The sequence below is a fragment of the Calonectris borealis genome, chromosome 2 (genome assembly GCF_964195595.1).
Source record: "Calonectris borealis chromosome 2, bCalBor7.hap1.2, whole genome shotgun sequence".
Classification (NCBI taxonomy): domain Eukaryota; kingdom Metazoa; phylum Chordata; class Aves; order Procellariiformes; family Procellariidae; genus Calonectris; species Calonectris borealis.
Window position 1 is genome coordinate 96,407,419 of NC_134313.1, and position 12,563 is coordinate 96,419,981.

At 43.4% G+C, this 12,563-nt stretch overlaps 1 long non-coding RNA gene across 3 annotated transcripts in view; it reads right to left on the bottom strand.

Annotated features, from left to right (window-relative positions):
• Positions 1-299: 299 nt before the first annotated feature.
• The window catches only part of LOC142079085 (uncharacterized), a 75,394-nt gene continuing 63,130 nt past the window's right edge, over positions 300-12,563 (bottom strand). Inside the window, exon 11 of one of the 3 annotated variants that reach the window (XR_012672478.1) lies at positions 300-8,489. This is a non-coding gene — a long non-coding RNA (uncharacterized LOC142079085). The remainder of the gene's footprint in view (positions 8,490-12,563) is intronic. The other 2 variants (XR_012672477.1, XR_012672479.1) reach the window with 2 other exon arrangements.

Here is a 12,563-nt window from a genome sequence, read left to right on the forward strand (position 1 = left end):
GGTACTAGGTTTGGTACTAGGGGATGCCCTAGTTTCTTACAGAAAGAGTAAGAGAGAAGCCAAGCTAGGGCAAAGGGGTCTTTCATAAGAGACAATATTCACAGGCTCCAGCTAAGTTTACTGGTTTATGTTTTGCTGGAGTTGAGGCCCTAAAGGACGAAAGAACATCTCTCAAAAATGGGAGTGGACAACTTCTCTGCTGAGGCCAGCTGACCCAGAAACTGGTAGAGACACAAAGGCTGTGGACCTTAGGTTTTTATTTCAACCCCAAAAGAAAAGGACAGGACATCAAAGCAAAGCCATGACTACCTAGACACTTACACAGGGAAAGCCATTTTAGATAAACCGTTGTTTGTTTTCATAAAGTTCACCACATGCACTGTATGTTTGGGCCAAAGAAAGAGACTTTTCTAAAGCAACTGCTTCAGCACCTCTTTGTCTTCTCAACCCCACATACCCAAAGAGAAGCTCTTGGCCTAGGGATCAACCCTACTTGGTCCATCAGGCAATGAGACTGAGAAGAGGGACTGTAACTTGAAGAGCGGGGGAAACAAATGATTTGTATGATCCCTTTTCAGAGACTAGTGACAGATACCTTCCGCCTTTTGAACAGCCATTGTATCTAGAGACAGGTAGAGTAAACTATATATTCAGTCTGGTAAGACTTTGTCTATCATTCTTGCTATATACTCACAGAACTGCTTGAATTTTTTCTAATTGTCATAGTTTAACCCCAGCTGGCAGCTAAGCATCACACAGCTGCTCGCTCACTCCCCCCCTGTGGGATGGGGGAGAGAATCAGAAAAATAAAAGTGAGAAAACTCGTGGGTTGAGATAAAGACAGTTTAATAGGTAAGGCAAAAGCTGTGCAAACAAGCAAAGCAAAACAAGGAATTAATTCACTACTTCCCATCGGCAGGCAGGTGTTCAGCCATCTCCAGGACAGCAGGGCTCCATCACACGTAATGGTGACTTGGGAAGACAAACACCATCACTCTGAACATTGTCCCCCTTCCTTCTTCTTCCCCGAGCTGTATATGCTGAGCATGACATTGTACGGTACGGAATATCCCCTTGGTCAGTTGGGGTCAGCTGTCCCAGCTGTGTCCCCTCCCAACTTCTTGGGCACCCCCACTCTACTCGCTGGTGGGGTGGGGTGAGAAGGAGAAAAGGCCTTGGCTCTGTGTAAGCACTGCTCAGCAATACCGAAAACATCCCTGTGTTATCAACACTGTTTTCAGCACAAACCCAAAACATGGCCCCATACTAGCTACTATGAAGAAATTAACTCTATCCCAGCCAAAACCAGCACACCAATGCATCGGTCTCCTTTTAGTGAATGCTGATTCCACAACACTGAAACATTTTGCAAGAAAATGACAATTGATTATGGTAAAACAGTTAGTAAGAAGTTACCAAAACAAGCTTAGCTTTAACTTTATCATTTTAACTTTTAGGTTTGCAGCCAGGCTGAAGTCCCCAGGTACTGGATGCTGGGATGTCTATGGCCGGACAGGCTTGGGGAGCTCAGGGAAGGGAGCCTTAAAGTTTCTGCAAAGACCCAGCTTGAGTTTAAGTAGCTGCAGCTCAGTCCTGCACCCAGACTGGCTGCTGCAGAGCTGTCACATACAGCATCAGATGCAAATGAGGGTTATCCATCTGTGCTGTGCCCAAACTACCATGGCTCCTGGACAGTGTGGAATCATCTTGGATACATCCAGGCCAGAACTGATAAGCCAAGGAATACCCAAACTACCTACAAGCACAAGCACAGGGTCTGTGCCCTGTGTCGCTGAAACACTTGCGTCAAAGACCTGGTACAAGACACTTGAGATGTCCCTACATAAAGCCACTTGGGCTGAGCAGGGTTTAGAAGGTCCAGCTCTACATCATGCACAGATGAATATCCTTGCTTTAGTGCTAGGTTGAACAACAGCATTCAAGCAGCATAGCACGTCAGCCAAGAAGCCAGATCAGACGAGAGCTCTTCCTGCATCCAGGGGGCGGGTAATACACAACCCAGGCAATCCCCGCATGCTTAGTTGACAGTTGGTTCTAATTAATTTAGTAACATATGTGGACATGCAATGTTTCAATCTTAATGTCACAAAGCGTTTCAACATTACTGACATGCAATATTTCAAGTACGCTCAATCACAAGATTTCTGGAATTAAAGATTTCCTAAATTTCATTTCAGAGTAAAACTTCCTGTTCCAGTTCAGAACAAAAAAACATTTTAAAATGCTCGAATGTCTTGTAGAACAGCTTTTCCTGTTAATACAAACACAGATGTAGTGTGTAGGCCTATACACGACAAAACACTTAAGCACATCTTAACTTCAGTCGTGTAATTCCATCTTTAGGCATATGCCTAAATCCTGCAATGGGCTCAGCTCAACCAAATCAAGGCTGTACAATATCTGTTTGTACAAAAACACTTAAGCTGCCTGTTGATGTTGCATTTCTGCAACATGATGTTGCAGTTTAACAAGTCTCTAGTGCAACTGCTTCTTGACTCATTTCAAAGATGGTTGCCAAAGTGGGTTGTTGATCCACCTTTCAGTCCCAAGACTGACCTTATCTTTGTGCAAATGAGCTGAGTAATTGCTTATTTAAGGAAGTGTGCAATGTTTCGAGAAGTAGGTTCAAATGCGGATTGTAAAACATCACAACTGGTTGGTTTGTTAATGGCGGATGTTCTGGAGAAAGAAAGGAAATTGAAAGGATGAATCATTATCCAGATGAAGTTCAAAAGCAATTTAAAAGTCATTTCATAATCACAGATGCGTGCCAAATATACCCGTCCAGCACAAGCTGTAGGCTGTGATTTTTGTGAAGTCTGCAAGTTCTTTCCTTTGCTATTCCCACTGTAACCTTTTGCAGTGTGGTTCGAAAAAGGAGAATATAAGAAGAAATAAATGCCTTCTAAACATTCCACATACCTGTCTCTTTCTATAGTGCTGTGCTGCATCCACAAAATTGCTGTCAATGTGCACAGTGGAATACAAATACTTTTCCCTTTGTGCTCGTAGTGAGCTCGTGGTTGGAGTAAATATAAAAGTCAGATCAGCTGAGAGACACTGTGTCAGGAAGGCAACTCCAGCACACACCCACAGCAAGGTCCCTGGCTGCTCAGCTAATGTTAAAACCCTATGTTACGAAGAATAGGTGCGCGCAGTGTTTCTCTCACGTGTCCAGAAGCTGAGTAAATCCTGTCAAAGCCGTACGAAGTCCAAGGCAATAACCACGGTCAACAGGTGCCCTCTCCATTAGAGGCCTATCCTTCCTTTCCCGCAATTCCACCTCTGGTTGTGTGCCCCTGACAGATCAACTTCTTCAAAGTTTTAGGCTCGGACCCTGCAAGACGGCATGCTAGGACAAAGCTCTGCAGGCAGATATCTTCTCCGTGACTTCTTGGTCTCTCCCTGGCTCACCCCTCTCCCAGCTGTAATCTTCACAAACTTTTGCAGGTATCGTAGGAATGGTACAATCTTTCACTCTTTTCCTTTCAAGCCATTTTCTTCAACAACCTTACACTGCTTTTGATTTCCTTTCAAAACATCAATGGTTGGTTGCTGGGGGAGCATTTACTATTTCACTAATAGATCGGAAACTCATCCGGAAAACAGCAGTGCAAACAAAATGGGAATTGATCTATCTTTTATATCACACGATCATTTTCTCAGAAAGGTCCCTGGAATTCTTAATCTTCAGACTTGTAAAAAATTATAGTTTGTTCAACCCATACAAAAAGAAAGGGCTTACTGGCTATGGCTCAGATATCTTTACCCAAGTGCCTTGTTTGCCTGGGATTCCTCCTGAAACTCTGTAGTGCCTGTGACTTACTTGGATAATTCTTTGGAGATGTGCATGAAAATGGAGTACAAGCAGCATGTTAGGAAATGATAAAAAAAGCGGTGTTAATGTTAGGTTGAAGAATTAGCCAAGGTATTTTCAAGTAAGAGCACAAAGATGCTTCAAAGGCATCCATTGGAATACACAGATGGAAATGGGTTCATTCAAAATCCTGTTCCTTAAAATGGTCCATGTCACCATGCAGTCTGATTGCATGGTGATTTCCCATTTCTTGCTTGCAAGTCAGACAGCTAATCAATGAACAGAAACAATATCATAACACCATGAAGAGCAGTTACTAGTTAAGGATAATGAGAAGCAAGTAATGGCTGAATAAATGGCTTTTGAGCAACCAACAAGCTGAATTTGTTTGCATTCTACCACAATAAATTTTAATCAAAAACATGCATTCATAAAAAAGCAAAGTTGATTTGTGGACCTCTGAAGGAAAAGTTTGGGGAAAGGAGGCAAATTGTAATGACCTACTTCTTTATCTTTTCCCATTGGTAGGGCCATCGGCTGACTAATACTTCTGCTCTGTACCTGCTGACAGTTGGTGTTCAAATGCTGAATCTATAGCTCTCTGACACCACTGTTGCCAACATTTTCTATTGCATTCAATGGTAAATATAATTTTTTGTGTCTGTTACTTGAAATACCAATAGCACCTCTTTAAGAAATGTGGCTCAAAATAAAATACGTGATTTGTGGGTATAAAAATCTGCAAGCCCTTGGAATGTCTAGAGAGGTCATTGTTGCAAGTCTTATCTTTAAGGTTGTGTTTATTCTCACAAAAACCTCAGCCTTTCATGAAGGAGACTGAAATACACACGCAGAGCTTCAGGAATAACGCAAATTATGATCTAAACTCACTGTAGCCATGATATCTTTTAGAATCATCAGAACTCTTCATCTTCTTCACAGCTCTGAAGGCTGAAAACATTACACCTTTTCAAGACTTTAACCATGCCAAAAAAAGAAGTGCTATCTCACTGTAATAATGTTGTCTTAATTATGTACAATACTTAGCACTAGTTTTACACCAGATGAGTCATAGTAGAAGCTTGTACTTTGCTGTTTGACTAAATCCCACAGCACTTAGAACTCCCTGCAGTGAATGTTTACCAGCTTGTGATCCGCTCTTCTCTCAGACCACGTCTGCTGGATCCTTCGGGGGAGGCTGGTTTGAAGGGTGCTGCAATAGGATGAGCAGACATTGCGGTTGGAAATAAGGGCTCAGAGACAGTAAGAACATGCCAGAGAAATATCTCGAAAACTGCTCAGGTGTTTATGCTTCTCTGGTCATGTCCATTTTAACTAACTGGGATCCTAGAAATCATAAAGCTGGATTTCATTCCTTTCTTTTTAAAGGCAGTTTATCTTTTGAGTAGAAAAGTGGTTATTTTTCGTCATCTTGTGCTGTTTTTTTGTGACAATTAAGACAATACTAAACAGGCAACTGAAACACTTGTAGTCATTTACAGAATCCCTGTTTACTTGCCTTACTCCATCTAATCTTTTACTAATAAAAATAATCCCATAGAAGCAGATACCTATCATTTTATTGAGAATTTTTACCACTGGGTTCTCCAATGAGATAGCATGGTTTGCTGGGCACCTCTTCATTTGCACAGATTTCTTCTCCTTCCTACGTTTCAGGGCTTGTTGAGCTCAGTGAAATCCCTGGTAAGCACTGCATCTTCCCCAGGTTCCTCCATGTGCTCAAATCTCAGAGAAAACTGGCCATTCTCAAATCAGTTGTTACCTTGAAAATTCAACTCTCTTTGTCTGAAACACGTGAATAATGCCACTTTCAAGCCTTCACAAATGGTGCTGGAAGCCTCAAAGGAAAAACACTATTAGATAGATCTTTTAAAGGTATTTATAAAGTTCAAGACCAGATGGACTTGCAGCAGAGTATACTGCAGTCTTCATTCACAGTAAGCAGGAGAGGTAAGGTCCAGCCTCAGGTTCTTTGAATCTCTGTCTGGAAGACCACATAGGAAATTTGAAGTTAGACATTGTGAAAAATTGTTCCCATCTGCCTCCCCTTCGCCCAATGGATATGCAGAGTGCCTAAGTACCTGGCTATCACAGATCACTGGGACGCAGTTGCTTAAACCTCTGTCTATGTAAATACTCTCTTCATTAAACATCCCCGAAAAGAACGTCCTGCTATGGCAACTTCCAAGAGACTCTTGATTAATTGAAAGAAGTGAAATACTTCATGTTGAAATAACAGCTGGTTATGATACTTACCAGTATCAGCTGATAGTCTGGAGACATACACTTCACCAGGAAGCTTTCACTCCTACACATTATTTAAATAGAAGCTGGTTTTTGCAAACTTAGTACCTCTAAACTGAAGTTTATTACATTTGGCTAGTAGGGTCCTTCTAGTTAACAGCCAGTGTTTTTCAAAGTGCGATACTTGTCTTATCAAAAGATTTACCCAGAAGAAAACATGAGGAGTAGTGCGCATGCCACGCTACTGTGTGGTGCAAAGAGAATGCATCCAAGTGAAAGGACAAACAAATCATTCTGCTCACGAAATCATTTCATTTCCATTTTAGCCAGGAATGCACTAAATAATGCATCATTCCTCAGCTACTCAAAAGGTCACCTTTTGGTCTACGAGCAGCTGCAGCAGCTGTATTCCCCTGAGACTCTGCCGCGAGCACAGAACAAAGCGTGAGAGCTGATGACAAGCTCAGGGGATGCGGGTATGGGACAGGCTTCTGGAGGCCTCCCAGCAGCTCCAGTTGAGAACCACTGCCAAATTTCCTTTCTCTCATTTTTTATTTCAAGCCCAAATAGCCTCCTCCTATCCCCTCCCCTTCCTAAGTAAATTAGTCGTATGTAAATTATGAGAAAATAAACAGCCAACTCAGATTTTGACACCATGCAGGGACAAGTATCCATGGAGATTAGGGACCTCCTATTCATCATTGATTTCCCATCACATTTGACAGGAAGGTACAACAAAGAGAACAAAATAACCCCCCAGGAAGGCACTCTGTGAGGCCAAGTTCAGCTTAGAGGCTGCTGAGTCTCTTATTCCCAAAATATAATGCAAGCGAGCTGATTCTGTGAAAAAAATACTTTCGCAGTAGAAGCATCTGACCCACAGCTGGTCTAGCTATATCTCTGATATTTGAGACTTTCATCCAGTAGATCTGGGTGAAAAGAAATTGGTGGCTTCTTAGATATTATCTCATTATCGGGAACGCAGACATGAGTTTTGCAGCTAGGAATCTGTTCAGCTTTCTAGCCCAGGGTGTTGGTTATAATATATGGACCTCAGTTTGGAGGGAGTAAGTGTAAAGGGAAAAGAAAATCACCCTGGCTTATCATTTAGTTCAGAATCTGTCCCCCTAACAGGTAGGTCGGGGTGGTACAGAGGAGATGTCCTGACCAGACCTGGCTTTGACTGGATGGTGGGTGAACCAATGTGCTGTTCTTGTAGGATTTCCTTGGTGATCATTTCCACAGACCTAATCCTGTTCCATTTCCTGAACACCTAAATCAAAATTGCCTACAACCAGAATAGCTTTTGTTTCAAATTAAATCAAACAAGCAAGGAGAGAAATAACAACCACACGAGAGAAAAACAAGCGTGTAACTCACTGTAAGGGCCATCTTGCATTGATGCATAGCAATCCCTCCTAGAAAACAGCCTGGGGAAGACTTTACTTTTAAAGGTCCAGCACACAATAACAGAATCACAATAGACATTCATCTAACCGTATGCACCACTCATATCTTTCCTTACCCAGAAAAACATGTGAACCTTAAAAAGAGCTGGGGGAAAAAACCTAATGTGCAAGCACTAAATTAAATATAATGCAAAAAAATTCGAGTGCATATGTATTTCTTAGCCCATCCAGATGTGCTTTCATCTCCTCCAGTCACTCACACATCAAGATTGCAGCAGACCTCCATGAAAACCCCCTGAGCTCTGGGATTCCCGTCTCTGTTCCAGGGTGATGTAGGATTCATTAACTCCAGCTGCCGCTGTTAGCTTTTCCCCACTGCGATGGTTCAGTGTCACTACCAGCCAGCACAAAATCCTGCCCAAAAGCACATGCCATGTGGCAAGGCTCTGCAGTTCAGCGCACTGCCAGCCTTGGAGCCACAGTGGGCACAGCAAGGTGGCAGATAGCAAAGGACAGAAAAGCGAGCAACGGGTGGATGGGCCCATAGGGTTCTTGAAATGAATTGGCAAGCAAATTTTAAAATTTACACTTTAAAAAATGAGAAACATGATATTGCGGAGTAACCAGTTTTGCCATAAACTGCTCTTCACAACAAGCTGGAGGTAATAGTAGTGAAAGCCAGAGAGGCTCTGCAGCCTTGATCAAACTTAAACCCCTTGCTTGCTCATGTGCCCCTCTGCCACAGGCACCTGAGGGCCCTGTGCTGCAAGTCAGGAGAAAGCCCCGTACACTTCTGACAGCAGCCATCTTAAGCATTTTCCAGCCACGTTACCATCGGGTATGGGTGATTACTGGAATTCAGCCTGCATCAACATTACAGTATATATTGGACCCATCCTTTGGTAGATACTCCAAATGGGGCCAGGATACAGCTGGCATTACTTAGCTCATCTCGCCAAGCCCAAGTCTGCGCTGGCCTGCATGAAAGAAAATAAAGAAAAGCAAGTCTGTTATCAGTAGGCTTAAATTTGTTCAGCAGGAGTACGCACCTCCTTTGCAAGCCTGAAAAGTATAAAAGGCTAAAGACACAGACCAATCACACACCATTTATTGAAAATGTGTGATCCCGGAAAAACTGAGGGATGTTTTTAACTAGAAACCCAAGCCAGAAAATGATGGCAGCCCGCTGGCCAGCAGACAATCCAGGGTTTGGTACTGGACCAACAAACAGCTAAACAAGTGCTCTTCCCAACAGCAAGAGAAGCAGGGAAACACAGAGCCTTTGCACGCCAGACCTAACCTTGTCTTCTTGTGCTTTCGGGCTTCCCTAACACGATTTTGGAGTCTTTGATGCATCCTGAATTTGCCAAAGATCTTGACATCGCTACCAGTATTCTAAGTCATGTCCTTTCCTTGGGCTGCCTCTAAAAAAGCCAGCCTCTCTCCACTGACCATACGGGCAGCCTGGTAAGAGGAGTTTTCCAGTGCAGACACCTGCACAAGGTACTTAAAGTCAAGCAGTTTCAATATTGCTCTTGCCCCCCGACCCTTCCATCCTTGTTCTTCCCTCCTCGGCTAACGAGACGATTTTCTTTGGTAAAGCAAACTGCACCCAACACATAAAAACAACTGCCAGGCTGGAGTAAAAGTGTGTCTGCGCTCCCAAATTGGTCTGAGCAAACCAGCCATTTCCCAGCTTCACACTGAAGCCAGACCAAGAGAGAACCGGTGTCCTCCATCCCATCTCTAGGCCACCACAGCCAGGAGAGCCCAGCCCAGCAGCTGGACTGGAGTCCCCTAGCGCTGCAGTGAGCACCATGCTGCGCATGGTATCTGCTGGCCTATTCAGGTATAACCATGGTAATTTTTTTCTCTTGAGCATATTTTCAGAGCTGTCCCCTTTGACATACGTATTTAATGGGCTGCAATCCAGTTAACACATGCGCACGCTCATGGGCACACACAGAGAGCTGATTACATACAGCTTTCCTTGCAGTTCTGATAATCTAGATAATTTATTCAGGTTGGCAAAGTTTGAGTGTTTTTCCATTTCCTCTGCAGAAGGGGAGCAATGTGATTGTTGCTGTGGTGATCCTTCCCTTAATATTTTTAGCCGTGATCTGGCTTGAAGTCATGACTGGCTCTGGAAAGTGTAATTTTATTAAGGTATAATATTAAAACATTGGTGAATAGCCTTTTATTTTTCGCACTGAATAATATATATATATCTCTATTCCTCGAAATTCGCATTTACAGATGAAAACATGTAGATATTCCTTTATCATAAACAGGGCTGGTTTTGGCCTTTGTTTTGTAACCCCTGTTCTCTTTCATCCCCTTGGGATGCACAGTCAGAACATCTGCTCACCTGGCTTACGTTTTCAGGAGGGTACATACTTACTCAGAAACATCAATGATGACATTAAAAGTAGTTGCGTGTGTAATGGGGGTTTAAAAAAGCTACCTCCTTCCCTGTTAGGGAGGTTAATGACTGCTCTGCAGAAGGAGAGCAAGGCGATTTCATTTTTTTCCTTCATTCCTGAGGTTGCAGAGCCAGCGTTCCCCTCTCTGCAGAGAGTACAGCAAATGTCAGCTCCCTACCTTCATTTAAACCTTGATCAATGAAGCTGTTGGCAGAGAAAACTGTTATGCACAGTAAGAAAAGAGGTACAAAACTTCTCCTACTGATGGAAATGGCCGATGGCAAGTTATTCCCGTTTGTAGCCTGGGCTGTAGACGTATCCTTGCATGGCTCTACCAAAGTAAGGGTGGTAGCACCACCACCACCCCAAACCTATAGCTCTGCCATTGCATGGCAGCAGTGCACAGCACACAAGGAGGTGCTGATGGGGGGGTGGAGGTCCAGCCCTCAAACATCCTGCTCTTGTCTCCTTTCCCTTCACTCTGAATAGCAAACTGGAGCGTCCTGGGAACGGTTGTGTTTTTAAAGTTGCAAAACTATTTTCATTAGACTGCTTTCCCATAATCTGCTTCACATTGAGTTCTCCCATGGGATTAATCATGGGAACGGATACCATGCAGTATAGATGAAAATAAACTAAGCTGGGCCAATGGAAAGCTGTCCTCTCGTTTAGTCGTGATTTTCTGAAAATTATTGTTTGATATGGAATTTTGTTTGTCTAGTTTAAAATCCAGGATTAATCATTCGGGAAAGTTGACAATTCTGTTTCTCCGTTTTGTACCTCCTATGGGTGTTTTCCAGCATTTAAAAAAATTTCCAGATTATTATTGTTTGAGGTGGGAATGAACAAGGGGCTAGTTTATTTTCCATTCAGGCAAATAAAAAGTGACATTCAAAAAGGTTTTATAATTTCCATCATTGCAACCAAATTTCTTTGGTGTATCTGAATAAACCAGATTCAGATATTTGTTCTTGAGATGCACTAACAGAAGCTACCACAAAGCTTTACTTTTACAATGGAATTGCGAATATAGGTGATATGAAACCATACATTTTCTTCATTTTAATAAGAAAAACTCCTAGAATCATAAGCAGAGAAACTGCTTAACAGATGTGTATGTATTTATTTACACACAGACACACACACACAGAATTACTATGAACTGCATTAAACATGATGACAGAATACCACAGCATGAATATGCCTGTGTCTTTTATTTCTCACTGCCTCTCTAGAAACTTCAAGATTTTTAAGATTTCATCTGCAAGTTTTCAAGTAAGTGCTAGAAACTCATGCCTTCCAAAAAAGCAATATGATCCTCCGTGGTCTTAACACTCTCTGGATAGACACTGGTAGATTCAGCAGCCTGTTGCTGCAGCAAAGGACGTCAGAGGTGCAGAAAAACAACCTATGCTGCGCTGATGGAATTAGGACACAGCTTCCTACCACCCCTCCCATTCTTTCCCACCGTCAACAGCCTGGTGAGGGCACTTGGGCTCTGCGTCCCACTGATCCCTAGAGGCAATGCATCAGACACGGATGACACACGCGTGTGGTTAGACCGTGCCCTGCATGGTATTTTGGGGATGCCCTGGATTCTACACAGCAGCTGAACAGGGACGCTGCGCTTGTGGTCAATACGCGATGCCAGCAGGCCTCCCACAGCTGCAGCCGGCATGTCGCCGCTCCACGCCAATTCCCTCACCAGACCTTGCAGGGCACAATCCAGCTCGTGATCTTAACGGTGCACTAACGTGGGGAGGGCAGGATTTGACAGCTGGTTTGCTTTCACCTTGGCCCTTTCCATGCTCTGTCCCATACTGTGATGCCACCACTACCAGAGTAACCTGTGGGCATGCATTTATGCGGATCGTGTACGTGTGTATTCTTGCCCACCCTATGCCTTAGAAATGACAGAATTCTGCAAAGAAAGGAAGCGACAGCCCTGGGAGCTGGGAAAAAGCACACAGGGTCAGCCGAACCTCTTTTCTGGGTCATTTTAAAAGAGTCAGATTTCACCCCACAGACCCACTGCAATTTAAACCCAGTCCCATTGTAAGAGAAACAAAACCAAAGCAAAGTAGACTCTGTTGGATGGAGCCCAGCCTGCCTAGAGCTGCTTTGACACCTCTCATTAGCCATAAATGCCTGGTCTTGCTTCCCATACTTAGCTGAAAGTGCTGGATTTTGGCTCACTTCCCCTCAGCGTGCACCAAGCCTGACCTAACTGCAGCCTCACAGGACCAGACTGAACCTTCAAAGTCCCGCTCTGCCACGCTTAGCTCCATTTCCATGCAAACTCTCCGCATTAAGGCAACCTTCCAACACATATTCCAAGCAATTAGAAGATTTCCTACCTGCTGTAAGGCAGCCTTATTGTGAGTGTATATCATAACACAGCTTTTTACGTGTTATTCCACACCCGGATTGCTGCCTTTGTTGCAGGGGGCTGAGCTACAGCCCCTGTGGGAGCTATGAATGGTGCATTTGCAAGCAGAATGTAGGTTTCTGTGCTATTTCTGAAGCTCTGCAATTCACTTCCTGCCTCGCATGCGGACTGGGATTTTGCTTAGATGCAAAGCTCAGATTGAGCTGTCAGTCACAATATACTTCGCTTTTTCCCATTTT